The sequence below is a fragment of the Echeneis naucrates genome, chromosome 24 (assembly GCF_900963305.1).
Source record: "Echeneis naucrates chromosome 24, fEcheNa1.1, whole genome shotgun sequence".
Lineage (NCBI taxonomy): Eukaryota > Metazoa > Chordata > Actinopteri > Carangiformes > Echeneidae > Echeneis > Echeneis naucrates.
In genome coordinates, this window is record NC_042534.1 from 14,257,957 (window position 1) to 14,276,620 (window position 18,664).

General features: G+C 41.8%; 1 protein-coding gene across 1 annotated transcript in view; it reads right to left on the reverse strand.

Annotated features, from left to right (window-relative positions):
* flrt2 (fibronectin leucine rich transmembrane protein 2) overlaps positions 1-14,038 on the reverse strand; it is a 37,233-nt gene extending 23,195 nt beyond the window's left edge. The window contains exon 1 of the mRNA XM_029496495.1: positions 13,762-14,038. The gene's annotated coding sequence lies outside the window, so the exon portion shown is untranslated. The remainder of the gene's footprint in view (positions 1-13,761) is intronic.
* Between the last annotated feature and the right edge of the window lie 4,626 nt (positions 14,039-18,664).

Sequence of the window (18,664 nt, forward strand, 5' to 3'; positions counted from 1 at the left end):
CAAACTTTTCTCCCTTGAAACAGTTTAGTGATCTCTGCAGCCAAGTCAATAAATAGGAAGACTTTTCCCTCGCTCCGCTCCCCTCCTCTGTGAAAGATCCAATTTCAGCCCGACAGAGGTGATCCTTCCTCGGGACTCATTCAGATGGAGGCCGCTGGGCCGTTTACACAGCAGAGTGAGAGTGAGGGATTTCTAATGACGCCGCACTCTGATAGTCTTCCAGCGAAGGCCCAAGGCCCCTCACCAAGGACCTTCCAACTCGACACAACTGCTCACCAGCCAGTCACATAATTCTAGAGTGTAGGCAGAGCGTGTGGGGCCTCTGAGTCCAGGAAGCCCAGACGAGTGCTAGCAGATGGAGTCCATGCTGATTAGACTTTTGTTTTTTCTCTCTCTCTCTCTCTCTCCCTTTGCACACAACTCATCTCTGAAAAGTCAGAGATCACATCAGGCTGAATGTTTTAAGGCTTTATCATGTTTATCAAATCCAGTTAGTAGTGTTAATGTTGTTTTTGAATTTGACCTGCAACCGGGTGATAGTACTGAGGGTGATGTGCAAAGTAAAAATAATCCTGTCCGTTTATCAGGTTTTTCTTCAAGTGAATGCTAATGTGAGCCCTGAATAATTAATGCCATGCCAAAAAATATTAATGATCCCTTTTTAATGAGCGATTAATGCTGAAGCTAAGTAACCTCAATGCTTGTTTATTATTTTTCCTGAAGTTAAAACAAGGTGGATGTCGCATTATGGCAAGTCCAGTGATTAATTTCTTAAAGAAATTAATGTAGTCCATCGCCTGATTACTTTCTAAATTTTGCTCCCTGCATCAACGATGCATACACAGAAACATTTGGTTTATTATGAAAATCACTTTCACCCTCATTGAAAGTTTTCGGGTCTTTCACATTTTTCCTGTAGCGCAACTTGGAACACTTTTCACTTTGATTTATGATGTGGTTTGGTCTCAAAACAACCGTCAAATCTGTGTTCCGTTTTGGACAACAGACTATGGTGCTGTATTGACAATGCCTGTCAGTGAGATGTTTGATAGAATCTGACATCATTTTTAAAATAATTATCTTTATTTTTGATTGTGCATTTTTTATTTTAAGTATACTTTTGAAGAACAGCTGCTGTTCTCGCATTGCAGTACCCCTGAGATTAATTGTCAATCAATCATACGTCCAATGTTGCGATGATGTTCTTTTCATGGATTTTGTGTCTCTGTGTCATGTTGTTTTATCACTGTCTCATCAGCCGTTGTTGTTGCCGCCACTATTTCAAGCCACCCATCTCATCTCTATGCAAAAGACTGCACAGTACACTAACCTAAATTGTATTCATCCTAGTAATGGGAGCAAGTAATGGGAATAATTGCCATTTATTACAATGAACAGCTCTTATTGGTAATAATTAATAGTTATGTTTTTCCATTGTAATTTTAACTCACTTACCTTTATTGATTAAGTTCCATTATGTTAGGTTGCGGGTCCTGAAGCAAAATCTGTTCACTAACCTTTCAACCCGACATTTCATTTTCTCTATTTCAAAGGTTTCAGCAATGAATAGAAACTTTCCTTTGAAAATGTAGCGGTTTCACTTCAGCTGATGGTAGGGGCTGGAATTAATTATTATTTTCATTAACAATGAACCTGCCTATTATTTTTAATTCATTTGTCTATGAAATGTTTCCCAAAGCCAAAAGTCATCCATTTAGCTGGTTGATCTTATCACACACACACAGTGAAGTGATTTTCACCAAAAAAATCATCTTAATATCACAGTTGACAAAGTAGAGCCCACATCTGCGAGGGTGCAAACAGAAAATCGTCTACATCTTCAATTATACATATTGATCAGAGACGTTTGCATTTGCAGATTGAATTTTGTTCTTTCTAGTTTCGTTGACCTTATGAGTTTACCGTTGCTTTTATTTGTATCACACATCTAACAAGTGATAAAAAAGAAAAAATACAAGCATCTCCAGCAGCAGCAGAACAATGCTTCCCTGTCGTCCCATGTTTGTATCAGCAGAGAAAGCTCTGGTGTTATGCAAAAACGAGGGGCGGCAACATTTATTGTAAATGTCACGTATTATTTACTTAAACATGATTTCAATGGTGCAAGCATCAGAGGGCCCAGGAATGCCACGTCAGTTGACCCATAGCAGCATAAAAATGAGTGATCAACAAAAATGTCAGTCCCACAATTCATTTCCCTTAACCTGCATCCATTCTTAAAGTGGTTACACACTTCCAGCCTTATTACTGGCGCCGCTGGGGAGGTGGGTGTAAAGTGGCTCCACAAGGCCGAGAACCTCATCCATATGTCCCTGACTGGATGTTAGGTATTAGGATGCAGGGAAAATGAGGAGCACTTGACCTCTATTGTCTCGGTGGTTGGTCACATTTTCCTGCCACAGTCATGGGCCCGAGCTAAACTCCGTTTCCTTTGCCATGTCATTGTGTCAGACACAAATCAAAACAGCACAGGCACACAGAAGCACACGGTTGCAATGGCACTGCAACATGGGTTCATCACCCCCATCATAAATGCTGTCTTCCTTTCAGGAAGGGAGTTAAGACACACACACACACACGCACACTCCCACACAGCTACATTACTTCTGGGCATACAAAGATGTGCATGTCTTAGCAGTGTTCTTCCCTTGGCAGTGTAGCTCCTCTGACATTTAACTGAAGAAAAACAAATTCCACCCATGAGTGCATCTTCAGTACTCGCACAAAAAGAGATTTAAAATGTGTAAAACAACACTCATAATAACCAGAGTACAAAAAGTCCCCTTGATTATAAATACAAGGAGGATCGATGCAGAACAATGCTAACTTATACGCTACCGGCTCAGATCAGCGTCTGTAAATGAAGCCATTTTGTCAAAAAAATGATGTGGCTTTAGTTTATGAGTTCATTTGAAAATGGGAACCATTCTGGAGGCTGACCTAGTAGGAACTGAGTGGTTTTATTTCTTGTCTGAGCTCCGGGTTTAAAGAAATGGCCTCACTAAACCGCTGTTACTTTTACACGTCTGGGTCCATTTATGTGAACAGTCCCTGTTGTATCATTTCTCCCCCTCGTGTTAGCAATACTCCACCAGCTCCCTGTTTCCCTCCCTTTTCCCCGATCTCTGCTTCTTTCTGTCGACACCAAATGGGAGACAGCGTTGCGACGTGTTTGAGAATGGAAAATTGATTATAAATAGACGATGTGAGGGATGCACGGTAGTGATAGCTGAGAGTGCTCTGTCCCACAGCACAATGCCACCACAAGCTGTTAACTGCCCCCCGGTGCTGCGCTTTGATGCTGCCCAGTGCATATTCTTATGCTTTGACGCTGGTAAGCCTATATGCCTCAAGAGAGCTCACCCGGGGGTCAACTAATGGGACCATTGCCATCCTCCCTCTTTGCTTTGGAAAAGCAGCAGTTCCTTTTCTCTCTTTCCCCTTCCTGAGGACTTGGTTACAATAACTACAGCTCTCACAAACCCAGATGGGTGACGAGCCTGACTGGGCATGTTAAGAGCCGGAGAAAAAGCATTGTAAGTAACCAGTGGCCATATTCAAAGCCAACACAAACTGACTCACACCTTGGAATCTTTCAATTTGCCTGTAATAAATTGCAGTAGGAAGCAATTGCATGAGGGGATGAAATTGAAACCCATGCAGGGACAGTGGCAGAGTCTCAAAGAGAGCAGCGCCGTATATTCTTTCCTTTGACTGGTTAAAGGAATGGAAACAATGTCCAATTGCGGAATTTCTCTCTGTTACATCAACACACGTACGCATACACGGGAAAGAAAGCGTTACAACAATGATGAGGGCTGAGCAGATATGCCTCCACATTAATGCGTCAAGTTGCTGCCCAGGCTCGCATGTTTTCTCACTTTAAAAAAGAAAAAAAAAAAAAAAAATAACTGAGAACAGCAGCAGCGGCGGCAGCATCTTTTCTGGCAATTATAGAAGCGAGAAAATGGCTCTTGGAGAGAAATATATAAGCCTACCTGTGAAGTCCATACAGCGTTACACACACGTCATATATGTATGCTCTCAGCGACATGACCTACGTCAGTGGATGCAGTAAGTTGGTCCTAATGCTCTGACCTGCCTTCTCTCTCTGCTACATTAGTGCCCAGCTGAGCGGCGATCAGCTCTGTTTGCTCTAACTGCAGGTGGCATCAGTGACATGCATTAGTCTTCCTTTGGCCCCTTAACAGAGGAGCAAATGTGAGCTCCCCGGAGCGCTGGGAGCCCAGCGGTAACGGGATGACGGCTGTCGGAGGGCTCCATCTGAGCCACAAGTGGAAACGCAGGCCGAACAGAATACGAGTCCAACCCACAGCGATGTAGACTGTATCAAAACACAGGCTCTGGATACGGACTCTCCTCGCCGCCAATCTGGTCCCGGCTGGGCCCAAACTTGTGTTATTCTGCTACATTCCCTCACCAATCCTGTTCTCTGCCCTGTGTTGCTCTGCTCCGGTGCTTTTTCAAGCGAAATAAGTATTTGCTGACCGCACAAAGGACATTGTCCAACAATGATGTATAGTCTGCAATGATTAAAAACAAAAAAATACATATGGTCGGTCTGTTTTGTTTTTCCGTGGAAAACCTTTTTTTTTTTTTCTTTACCCCTTACATGATCAAAACATCTTATCAGCGGAGTGCTAATACAGGCTCATTTAGGATGAGATTGGCAGAGCCTTGTTTGCTTGCCGAGTGTGTGGGTATCAGATAACGCAGTATGTGATTTATTGGGTGGTGGACAAATAAAGAATAGCAGAGCAACGTGTGGGAAGACAGACACTGGTCTAAAAGCCTCTATTCATCCCTGAGTCATGTTTCACCGGGGCTTCAGTGTCAGGTTGGACCATAATCTCCTCCAGATGCCCGTGCAGGAAAACAACGTCTCTGCCTTGCGCCGCAGCGGAGAACAAAACAGCCTCGCCAATGACGGCAACACAATTGATTTGCTTTTCTGTTATTACTCGGTGGTTGCTTTGCCTCATTTGCGTTCAAAGTTCTGGGACCACTTCCCTGTTTGCTTTAATGTATGTGTTTACTCATTTGTCCTCCCTGTTTGGTTTCCTATATTCTCACTTTCTAGTCTTCGTCAAAACTGTATCTCTTTCCGTTTATCAGCTGCATGTGTAGGCTGGCCTGTTCATCGTGGATGAGAGGAACAAGGGGAATATACTCATAACCCTCCGCTGACGTGCCGTCTTATTTGATGTGGGCTTCTCAAACAGATGCCCCGTCTCTCCTACGCTACTGGGGGTATTGAATTGATGCGTGGCTCCGTCTCTCTGATGTTATAATGCAAACACATTTGCAAAAACCAATTCTGTTTCCTGTCAGTGTGTTCACATCTTGTCTGTTATTCAGAAAATTTGTTGCTAATGTTTCTGTAAAACAAAATACAGTATTTAATTTGTAGAATCTCCTGTTTGGGCAGCAGAGATAAGTCAAAGATAATTAATTTGTGAATAGTAATGATGATAATGATTAATTAATTTTTGCTATATGAATACCATAAAAGATGATATAATTTTTTCAGAATGGTGTGTGTTCATTTGTAAACTGTTTGGTGAAAATATTGAAGTTGCTCTCATGTCTTTACAGTAAATATGAAGCCAGAGCCACATCTGGAGTAGCTTAGCTTAGCATAACAGCAAAAAGCAAAACCCAACTGCTTACACATCTTAAATCAGATCAGTCTTTTTTCAAATTGTTTAAATCACTGTGTTAAACAAACTAAATATAAAAAGTTAATTAATCAGTCATAAACTCGTGTGTAGGTGAATTTTACTTTTGGACTAAGCAGAATGAGATAAGATTGATAACATCAAACAAGAAGCTGAGTGTGTGCCTCCTGAAATGTCAAGCACATCATTTAAGTAGCTCTTCAATTAAAAAAAAAAACAAAACAAAAACAGTTGTTTCAGCACTAGCTGATTAATGGTGAACATTAATGGTGTTGGAACGCAATGTCTGTGTGTACAGATAGACAGACCTCTGTCTGGCACAAAGGCTTTAAGTGTTTGGGAGTGGATCTATCTGTCCTTGTAAAACAAAACTGTAAAAGGAAATTTACAAGTCAATTGCATCTCTGGAGTTGAGTCAAGACTGTAAACAGTGAGGAGGACGAGTAGTAGTAGTAGGAGGAGGAAGACAGGGAGGCACAAGAAAAAAAGATAAGCTGGCCTTGAATTATCTAGGCCAGTCAAATGGAGGTGTGGTCAGGGACGGACGGCACAGCTTTTGCTCAGGGCCAGGTCCGTGAGAAGGTCATGTGAAAGTGGAATGTGGCCCTGCTGGATGTTTGCCAGAGGCTGCATGTAGTCAAGAAAGCTTATTTTTCTTCAAACAAAGTTAAAACTGGATGCCACCTGGGAGAGATTATTCCTCCCTGTTTCCATACAGCCCATGCTATTTGAATAATTGTGTTTTTAAAATGTGACAATATGTCGCCACGGTGCAGAAATCTGAAGGTTATTATTATTATTATTATTATTAATAATAATAATAATAATAATAATAATATTAACGAAAATACATATTTATTTAATTATTTTTTTTTTTTTTTTTTACTAATTTCAACAGGCATAATAAAAGAACTTGGCTTTGGTGAGGCGCACTACTGGACAAACAATTACCGAGCAATTACTGCGAAGCTTTTGAGACAGAGAGGATGCATCGCTCAGCCGGCAGCTGACAACATGAGCTAAGTCAGCAAATGACATGCAAAATAGGAAAATAATTGTGTGGAGTGCCAGAAGTGGATAATGTCTGTTCAACGCTGAGGCATAAAATAAACAACGCAGAGAGTGCGAGGCACAGATTGGAAAAAATCTCATTTATGTAGACAGGTGAGAGGAACAGAAAAGTGCATATCCAAAGAGAAGCTGAAGGAGCACACGTATTCACACACTCCGGTGATCGCTGTCAAAGCCTGGACGTCAACTGAATTTCAGTCTGACTGAAGGCTGGGTGGATAAAGAAGCATTTGCCTCGACAGGTTTATTCAAAGTTTCAAAGCGATGCATATAACCAAAATGGTTATATTTGTTTCCATATGAAAGTATTATTTCATTTTGCAATATGATGCTGGATTTTGTTATAGGTGTGAATGTTAAATAAAAAATAAAAGACCTTTAATCCAGCTCACCTCTCTTGAGTCATAAATTCGAGTATAGAAAGAACAGAAAAGTGAGGGATTATGTCACCGTGGGTGGTGAGAGAAACAGTGAGAAGGCGAGATTATGATAACGGACAATGAGCGAAAACAAAAATATGGCCAAAGACAGGCACTCGCTTTCACACTGGCAGCCTAAATATGATTCTCTGTGTATACAGATTGGAATAGGGTTACTTTTATAGGGTGTGGATGACAGTCAAAATGTAGAAGTCGTTTCTGTAGGTGGCTTGAAATCTGATTCGAATCAAATTTTAAACGGCTTAGCTACAGCCACTAAAATAGCATAACACAGAACACATGATGGTGACATCACATCTGGCTATTACTGACGCCGAGGAGTGAGAAGTATTCAGATTCTTAAACAAAAGCAACCATTTTCCAGCTACCCGTCGCGTCGATGCTACAACTGACGGACTAAAATCATCAGCTGTGTAAGTATCAAAAGTCAAAACTTCATCATCATCGTTGGAACCACATCACGCGTGCAGTGAGGTAATTCAGTCCATGGTCCTACTGTACCTGGTGGGTCACATTTCGCTATCAAGCGAGAGTATTCCACTGACACAACACGGCTTCCACTTTACCAAATACCAACATCTTGACCAAGTGAGTTTTTTCTGTGTTTTCTGTCAAAGCTGTCTTACTAGCCCAAACTCTCCCCTTCTCGGGTTCTTCTTGCTTCCCATAAATACTCCTGCGAGTGCACAGTGAACGCTGTATGTAATGCTCTCCAGATTTGTTTTCATTTGCTGCCGTGGGATGCCTGATCAAGCTCACTTGACCCAATTTTATTAAATCACCTTAAGTGTTGACAAAGTCTCGAGTCCTCGCTTTTTTGCTTTTCCAATCAATAAATAAGTCAGTTCAGCCTGCTGTTCAACATAAAAAGCTCATATTTGACTGTACCATTTTGAAAAATGCCCAATTACTTGTAAAACTGGAATATGACATTCAAAACCACAAGGAATAAAGAAACCAGAGCAAACTGCAATGCACCAGAGAATATTTCTAATGATTGGTTTTCTAGGTTCCTAGTAAAGGTAAACGGTTCTACTCTTCCACTTTTGACCCGTTAATTTGATCGCATTAGGAGGATAAATACAGTAAATTCAAAATAGATTTCTTCTTAAAAATTTGTATGTTTCTCTCCAGTTTGAACAGTTGGCTGATGGAACTGTGAGAGAAGGTCATAACACCTTTTAGTGACACTACTGACTCCTGATACACATCTGAAGCATGACTAACTGCTCCACCTATCTCCATCGAGGAGCTGAATCCTAAATGGTTAGAATCTTACTCTGAGGAAAAATATATGCTATATAAAAACAGTATACAGTGGTGATGGAGAACACAGTATCAGACAATAGGAAAACACCATACAATTACAAATTTACCGTCAAATTGTAGAGTACAGTGCCTCATCACTGAATGGGCTTATCTCGGGTGCTGCTTACTTTGCCTCCATCACTGGTGGCACACATCTCCATTCTTCATCTAATCTACATCAGGATGTTTAGGTTTCCCTCTTGAAAAAAAATGTTCCAGGAGTCTGTTATGGTGCAGCAACAACTAAGGCTGCCCCAACAACAAGGGTAACGCCATTTCCAAATGACATCAGCTATTTCAGCAAATAGAGTTTTTACGAGGTGAGAACATCACCGTCTAAGATAAGGAGGGACAGATCGGGGGAGAGGTGAGGCCGAAGGGCTGGTGCGGCTGAGTTCAAAATGAGTCATCAGCGTGAAGCCTGCTGAAAGTTCAGTGCGGTTGGAGCTGAAAATCCAAGGAGCGGGGCTTTGCGTTGTGTGCTGTACGCCTGCTGGCAGCCGCTTTCTCTGGCATCAACAGCAGCCTTTTTGGGCCGCTGTCAGAAGGCTCCAAAGCAAACAGGAACGGCCCTGCTTACAGGCCATAAAACTTGTGGGTCAGCCTTCCCAATCATGTGTCCTACCAAAACAGCAGAAAGGTGTTTACATTATCCACTTATGTGGGTAGACAATATTACAAATAATAATATATATTATATATATTATAAATAATATTACAAATTATAAGAAATATTTTACTTGCAAGTCAAATTAGAATTGCTCCCATTTTTCAAGCAAATATAAATGACAATGATGGCGCAGACAATGTGCCCCTTTTTCCATTTTTTAAAAACAAAATAAATTCTTCATGACTGGTAAATCTTTTTATATATTTGTGGAAGTAAAGCCTAAGAATCGAGCCTGTGGGTTCGTGTTTCTCATGGCAGCTGCTAACTGACATTTGAGATCGCTGGAAGCCCTGTCCACATTGATCGAACCTCGCCTTGGCGCTGCATACAGAAACATGAAAGAAGGATAATTTATGTGCCTCAATAATATCAAATCATCATGTCCCATTAAACAATTGAGGCGGAGGTTAGGAAGCTAGCTGGAAAAGAGTCCACTAGTTCTAGATTGATTTCAACAAGCATCCGGCTAGCATTAGTTGGTTCATGGGTTCGGGGTGCTGCAGCCGATCCCACCCCAATCCCACTGGGTGAGGGTGGGGTCACCAGTCCATCACAGGGCCAACAGACAGAGACAGACAGAGACAACCACTCACCTCCACACTCAGACCAGACACTGAGCCCAGGAATCGAACCCGTGACTTTCTTGTTGTCGGGCAACAGCGCTAACCACAACGTCACCATGCTTCCCTTAATCCATTCAGCAGAATTACATTTGGAAAGTCTGGGAAAGCTGCATGATATAATTATTCAGTCTTATTCATGAATATGGGCAGACAACAGGAAGTCAGCCAGCCAACCAAAGTACCGAGCCGATGTTCCCTGGGTCCAAAAATATGCACAGGGATTTTTGCCGTATGTGCACAGCAAGCAGCTTTCATGCGAACAACTCTGGTGCCATTTTTCTACGTATGCTGCATCCAGTTCTCCTGAACGCAGCCATTGCTCAGACATGGTGGTGGCGAAGCAAAAGCAACAGCTAATAGGATAATCTCAGAGCTCATTGGGATTCAAATCCCATCAAAATGATGGAAAGGGTCACAGAGATGCCTGAGTAGGGAGTGAAATACTAACATTTTTGGCATCATGAAATTGATACATTATTTTCATTATGCACTATTTTCCATCACTCATGCTGTGTTAAATTTTACTTTAAAGAATTCCAATGATATGCCAAATAGCAATTTTTTTTTTATTTTTTTTTTGTTATGTTTCAGGGGATTTCTTCATCCCCAGTGGTTTGAATTGCAGGGCTCTTTCTTACTGTGATTTCCCTTTTATACTTCTCTGTCAAGACCAATCAAAGGCACCACTCACTGTTGGCTGATTCATTTGTGGGGGGGGGAATAAAACTCATCCATTGTCACCTCTCATCTTCAAGTGGATTTACTGTGACACTCTGAATGTCAATGTACTTGCCAAAACAGACCGCCTGGAAGCCGTGGGACGGCAAAAGTAAGTAATTTCTTCCTCCCACATTTAGCTCAGGGAATGTTGTAAAGGTCAAGGTTGGATTCTGTGGCGGGGGCTTTTTTATCCTTTCGAAGCCCAACTCTATAAATGAGAGGCCTCACATAAACAGGGCACAAATGGTCACTAGAGGAAAACAGCTATAGGAGGGATTCACCGTGGCTCTGTCTGACCTCCAGACACGTGAGGCGCTTGTAGGGAGGACAAAACAGCAGCTTAATGTTTTTCACATCGGTCTTCATGATACTGTAAAAACACGTCTGAGCCCTTGACCATAATCTAATGATTGGACCTCATCTGTCCAGGTATTATCTTCAGAAAATATACACTTGCAACATTCTTTCTAAACTATTGAGTTATGTGTTTATTTTACAGGGAGCCATAAGAATTCAAGCCCTGCTGGCAGAATATAGGTTGACTTAAAGATGTGTATATATAGGGTCGTTTTTTTTATGGACACTTAACTCCAATTAACCTTCATTCTGCTGTTTGCCTGTAATCACATTATCCTGTGGTATTTGACTCTATTTTTCTTTCATCCAAAGAGAGGCCATGTCCTGCTACATGCCCAGAGAACAGCGCCGCAGCACAAGAACAAGCTTCTCCTTGTGCTATATTCCCCAGTTGGCCAGGGAACCAGCCTATGGTCTGCCCTCCCTCTCTCTTTCGGATCCTTCTCAATGCTCTCCTCATGCTCTCTTTTTAGCTCTCTGCTTCTGCTCCCTCACGCCGTATCTGAGCTCTGCCCCAGGGCCATGTCCAGCACCAGACAACGTCTGATTCATGCCTTCAGTTGGCGGCTGCGGTCAGCTGACTCTATAGTACAATAAGACTCAGATTGTTAAGGATTGATTCAATATCCCACTGGGGTGCTGATCACTTCCATGGTACCGCAAGAGAGTCTGAGGAGGGACTCTCTTAAAAGTACTTTAAAAGTTAAATAATTTCGGGACAGAAATTTATAAAAAAAAATATATATCCCCAAGATATCAGACTTCATTATATTTCTGCAAAACATAATTTATTAAGACACACTGAGTCATTTCTACTGCCAAAATAACGTCAAATATTTTAATTCCTGTTACTAAATGACTCAAAATGGATTGTTTGAAACAGAGACTTCCCACTTCCCCCCCCCTGCACTGGGCAAAAACACATTCCAGCTGTCAAATATGTTCATTCACGTTCTTCTATATAAAACTGTTTTTGACTACGCCTAAAGCAATTACAGGTGAAAGAGTTTACTTTCAGCACCTCAGCCCCTACGCTGCAGAAGGCGCATGTAGAGCTGTCAGTTGCACTGACACGTAAATGACATATTCTCAGAGCTGATGCATGAAATTTGCAGTGAGTTTGAATGACTTGGAAATGTCAACTCACACTGGCTTTATGTCACTCAAATTATTTGGAAGCTATAGTTAGTTGTTTAATTAAGAATCTGTATGCATACTATTAGATGATCTCAGAAACAAGTGCGGCATTATTATCTATTCATGTCTAATTCTATGTTTTCAAACATCTTTTTATTGCAAGGCATGACTTTAGTTATGACTCTCAAATAGATAAAATGAAACTTTGATGTCTTTTTGGGCTATAAAACAGTCCTAGGTCCTTGTTTTATTACTGTGAAACAGCTCAGTCCACACAGAAATGCAAACTTTTTGGGAAATTGTGCCTTTGAGCGAATTGCAGAGAATTTTTTTAACTCTGTAAATGTCCCAACAGTCAACATTCTCAGCCATCCATTCGGTCTCTCTAAGTGTTTCCCTAAAGTCTGCCTGGCTTGATTCAATCATCCAGGGTGAAACCAGAAAAACAAAGTCTGCAACTACCTTTAACTTGTTTGGGCTCTTAAAACAAAGCTATGTCTTCTTATGGATCAACAAATTCAAATAAAACACAGGAGAAGTCTGAAAATATGGGAGTTCTGAATATTAGTGTTTTACAGTACTGTAGTTGCTAGTTGCTTATGCTGGGAAAAATAACAGCTGAAATACCTACACGACCTCTGTAAACAACTGGATAACTGCATCTATGAGGATAATTAAATGTTACGAATATGTTGATGTGGGAGAGGTATATGCTGTTGTTCTCCAGAAGTTGTACTGTTTACTCATTAATCAGATCCATTGGCAGTCAAGGTCTGGGATTCTGCGTGTTGGCTGGTGGGGTGTTAAATAAAACCTGTGAGTAAAGCAGCTTTTTAAATTGAGTGCATTCAGGGCAATTTTCTCTAGCAAAAAAACAAAAATAATAGAAAAAAAGAGAGGGGGGTAGGTTGCTCCACTGATGAGCAATGGAGTACTTCACAACCGTTTAAATAATGAGACCATTGCAAAAGATGTGAGAGATAATTGTTACTTCTCACCTCAGACATTTTTAAAGTTATTGCCGGTAACTCACAATTAATTCAAATGATTTTCCATTAGGTGAGAAAGAGCAGGTGGCAGACTGCAAAATGTAAACCTTATACAGAATTTTTAAAACAGTCCCAGAGAGAGAGAGAGAGAGATGTGGAAAGTCCTCTTTCATTATGCTTTTCATTTACATAAAAAAAAAGAACCTTTTTTTTGTGTGTCTCCTGTATGGCAGCCATTAAATTCATCAACCCTGTTTAAAAGTTTGCTTCAGAGGGATTTGTCACCCCCGCGGTTGACAAGAGAAGAGCACGGGGTCATGGAGAGACAACGCTGAACAACAGGCAGTGAACTAGAAAGAAACATGGCAGCCATGAATAATGCATGGATGAAAGGTTTATCTAATGGCACTCTTAAAACTTTGAAAAGGCTCATCTTCCTGCTGGAGATGCTCTTGGCGAAAAAGCTCCTTCCTCCAATTTAGTGCAGTCAGTCCTCCGCGCTCAGCTTGAGAGACGCACTGATTGGTTTAATTATGTTTGCGGTGATTAAGCATCTTAGTGGTGCTCATCACAATATTAGCCATGAATCACAATCGCTGCGAGATGTGACATTTGGGTTTCCCTTTTTTTAGTTACTAACACTTTTTTACCACCAGCCCTGAAACATACGCACACACACACACACACACACACGCAGCAGAAGACATTTTAAAGGGGTACACTTACCATCTTTAGACACTTGGTGGTCATGGCAAGGTCAAAGAAGCGACTCTCAGAGGGAGGGGAGAGCACGACCTCGCTGCGTTAAACTCACATCCCAGCCCGGCTCCCAGACATGAGGACGGGACCAACGGGGCTCGTTAACTTGAAAGCGCGGATGGAGGTCGGCGGGCTCGCTGGAGTGTGTCAAGAGGAAGCTGCAGGCACCAGCCACTCAGGTCGCACAGAGACAGACAAAAGCAGGGAGAATTCAAAGACGCCAGCAGTTTCTTCTTCCTCTTCCTCCTCGCTTTCTCTGGTGTAACTTAACCCCCTGAGGAGCAAGCAAGCAAGCAGACACAGAGAACCAGTTCCAGACCTGCCCCGCACCAGCGACCGCCTCTCCCCCTTCTGTCTCCGTTTTCTCTCCCCTCTCTGTTTTTTGGTATCATTTAACTCTTGATTCCACGGCCCGGCAATGAGCTCACCGCGGGCTCAGGTTACAGCGCCTTTACTGGAATGTGAGGGCAGCCGCGCAGAGAGGCAGAGGTGCTGGGGAGGTCAAAGGCTACTGGGGTAGTGTGGAAGAACGGGAGAAGAGAGTGGCGTCTGTCATCTGGGGGAGTTCCAGGAGAGGGATATCTGAGGGGCCTGGAGTGCCGAGAACAAAACAGGAGTTACAGAGGTCATGGGCTGCGGATGTTGTGGGGCCAGACAACATTTGACAGCTCTAGAAACTATGGACTTGAGGACACTGAGTACATTTACACGCTCAAATACACACACATGGACAACCACTCCTAAGTGCCAGATTTATTGCTCACTTAGAGAGTGGGGTTTTTTCCTCAAGGGAAAAAAGCGTTTTTCTTAGTTTGTGGAGCTGCTTTTTTTTTTTTTTTTACATTTTAGCAGACTGCTGGGGATGTGAATTATACAGTCAAAATAAATACATAGATAAGCTGTCCGCAATCACACAAATACTCACATTTGCATAATATGCATTTATGAATTGGGGCCATGCGCTTCACAAGAATGATGAAAAAGAGCAATGAAATAAAATGATGTGAATCACAATTCCAAAAAGAAGGAACAGACTCATGTGAAGGAAAAAGTGTTTCAAGGTTGTTAAAAGCAGCTAAAGTACCTGAAAAGACCACCAAACAGGACTCTGAGAGACTTCTGTCACCTGAGCATTAACTCTGTGAGCATTTCCGTTATGAAGGCTTTGATTTTATTTTTCTTTCTAATTGTGCCTTTAACCTGTTTCAAATTGACCTAGCACGCCGTCCCTCCATCCCTCCCACACCATTCAGTACAGCAAACAGACTTTTGCTACTGTTTTGTGTCTTTTTTCTGTGAAACATTTTGAAATGAAATGCCACAGAGGTATTTCTGAAGCAACGACAAGACTGCTTCTGTTAACATGGGTTATTTGCTTAAACTCTCAACATCTTTATGATTTTTTGGCACAAGTTGTTGGCTAATGGTCACATGGCATCATGACATCATCACTACGAAGCCTCCAACTTGTCCCATTTATGAAACTATATCGTAAACTCATCAAATCTTTTTGGGCGGACTGATGAGTTAATCGATTTTCAGTGGGAGGTCATCAAACATCCCAAACATCCCCCATTTGGCTAATTTACCTACTTGTTAGCAACAAGCCTTCTTTAAGTTAAACTTTGCTTGGAAAAAAAAAAAAAAGATATTGTCTGAATGAAATATGAAAATTCAAAAATTAATAAAAAAATTATTATAACTTCACTTCTATATATGAATTCTGCTTTAGAACTTGTTTCATGCGCAATCTATTGAAAAATTTGGCAAGCCAAGTTTAGCTACCCAGTCAGGTAGCATCTTTAGCCATGTCGAGCTAAATGAGGCTAACATATGCTCAAATTATAGTGAGAAATGTATCCAGAATGATTAATGTGCCCATTAACACAAAGGCGGGGGGGAACTAAATATAGAAATCAGCAGAAGTAGGAATTATCACAAAATGATAGACTTTCAGTGGGTAGAGATAAAAACTGGCAACTGTTTGTTTGCTGTAACTGTAGTCAGGGAAGTGTTGGACACACAGTAACAGTTTTCATTGGGACTCCGTATCCAGTCGAAGCTATTACTTTCAATTAAACTGTGTGTTCTGTAGATTATTATCAGAGTAACAGGGACAGTAAAGGTGTTGCTATATACATTTATTTACTTATTTATTTGTTTGTTTCAATGTAAAATTTCAGGGCAGGAAGCAGCACATTTCTACTCACCTCCATCATATAGCAATGGAGACAGAAATATGAGTGACAGAAGTATTAAACGTTTTGTTTTTTCAAACTTTTCTTAATATTTCCTCCTATGCATAGTTCTTTTTTTTTTTACTTACACTTAAGTCGCTACTTCATATTCTCACTGTGAATTTTCAACCATTTCATATCACTTCGAGCTGTAGCTCTGTACGGACATGCACCTGTTCTGTGGTGCTGTCATCAAAGAATGCAAATATAACGCAGGTCGACTCTTTTTCTAATCATGCAGCGTGCCACCTGTCTCCGTACAGCAAATGCTTGAGGATGGGTGCTAATTCTCTGCGATGGCTAACTTGACAACACAATCCAACTGCATAAAAACAAACAAACAAACAAATGAAAAAAATAAAAAAATGAAAATAATGTGATGCCTTTAAAGATGCCATCATCAAGAGATAGCCTCTGCAGTGCAGCAAAAATAACGCGGCTGATTGAAGCCGCCTGGCATTTATTTGTTTATTACTTTGCCGGTTGACTTTCTGATGTTTACTTCTGTACTGCAGCCCCGGCTGGCTTTGAACTGCAGCTCCGCCGTTTCAGCCGCTGGGAATGTGTGGTCTTTATTAAGGGGAGGAAGTGTGCGAATGAGCACTGCAGGCCCAACATCTCAGGAATCTTGATCCTTTTTCCCCTTGTGGCACTTTTCACAAGCAGGGCCAGCTAATCGCTTACACTGATAGCTGGGCTCTGTATGAGGCCCCAGGATTCTGGGGAAGAAGGCTGGTGGTGGTGGGGGGAGGCAGTGCAGCCCCCTCCCCTGTCCCGATTTGTATAGTATGCTGGAGAGCAGGCTTGCATACTGTTTGTGCAGATGAGTGTCGGAACGGGCACACCCTCTGTGGGCCTGTTCCCATGGGAACGGCAGTGATAGCGAACAGCTTGTTTTTGTGTTTTTTGGCAATGTTGCCATTGCTAGAATACTCACATGCTCTGGGGAGGTCTGATATGCAAAATCCTTGCCAGGTAGGCCTTCTGCGGGAGGAATGTTTTCCCTTTGACTTTTTCCTCTGTGCATCCACGCTGTGTTATTTGGTCACACGGCTTTGTTGGAATCCAGCGTTTTTCACCTTCATCAGCAGGCGATGCTGATCAAGACAGGGTTTATGTTTCAGAGCTTGCTCAATGCCGCAAGCTGACAGGCTGAACTTGCTCTGGAAGGTTCACAATCCTCAGGTGGATCGTGAGATCCGTTTTAGTCAAATGACTTCAGCTTTGTGTTACATGTCTCCTCACGCTTGGCCGACAGACACTTGGCTTCAGTTTTGACCTTTTTGTGTCACAAAGGGAATTCCACACTACATAAACAGGAAAATAGGTTTTTACAATCTCCCCTTCCCATAAAATTTCTAATGATAACATTGCTCCACGGGTTGGCTGACTTCTTTAGCATATATGCAATTGTAAACCGCTTGCCCCCTTTTTGACAAAAAAAAAAAAAAAAAAGAAAGAAAGTTTAAAAATGGGTCTGCGTTGGCTATGGACTCGCCAACCATGAGCGTAGCATCGCAGATGAATACAAAAATGTACGCCGGCTTTTCATTCTTGTAGCGAAGTCAATCCCAAACTGTGATGAAAACAAAAACTGCTCCTGCAGCTTGATAAAAAGCAATACAACAATAATTTTGGAAAAACAAAATCAATCGTCATCTGTCCGGGAACAAAGAACAAACGTCCCCTGCTGACTTCATACATCAAAGCCAACTCAGAGCCTATATATATATATATATATATATATTATTTTTTTTAATATATTTTCTTTTTATCTCATAAATACTTGACACACACAGAGCATGGCGAGCTCAAAACGAAATTAAAGTGTACAGTCATTGTGCAAACGACTGACTCACTTTATGGTGTTTGGCTTCCTAAATGAAAACATACCTTATGAAACCCTTCAGTGGGCTCCGTGCTGAGAGAGCAGGCTGCACGGAGAGCAGACGCCTCCCCTTCTCCTGCCGCTCGCCCGCTCGCCAGGGATGGCGGGGTAATTACATCATTTAGAGATGGAATGAAAGCACTTTACAAGCCAGAGTAAGTGAAATGCTTTATTGCTTGTGGAATTGCCAATTAAAAAGCAACACCTGGAACACAGAAGCCCCCGTGACAGGGCTGAAATCAGTCGGTCGCCTGCTTCACGGAGGCCCCAGGAGAATGTTTTTCTTTCCATTGACCGCCCCACCATTTTTTTTTTTTTTTTTTTTTACCTCGTCTTTATTTGTAAAAAGTTGCCGACAATGCACCTTCAGACTGGCTTACATAGCCCATAAGTCACCAAACCCTGACGTGCCTTTAAATGTATTAATAAAGCCCATTTCCTGGGTAGAGCGTATGGCAAAGCTACAGTGTAAACCTGCTCAGGGCACGCTACTGAAAAAGAAAACAGTGGTGATTCTCTCCAGCACCCAGTTGAGGTAGCCCGCCATCCAAAACACATATGCACATCAAGACCAGTCCAGTCTGGTCCAACCCCAGATGTGTTCAGGGCTCAGGTCTGCTTTCCCCGAGAGAGAGAGAGCGAGAGAACCTGAAGAAAATCAACAAATAAGAGCGGGGAAAAAAGAACAGAGTCTTCCATCGACTAACTGCTGTCAATGGGAGTCTTGTCTTAAAATATCTGCGGA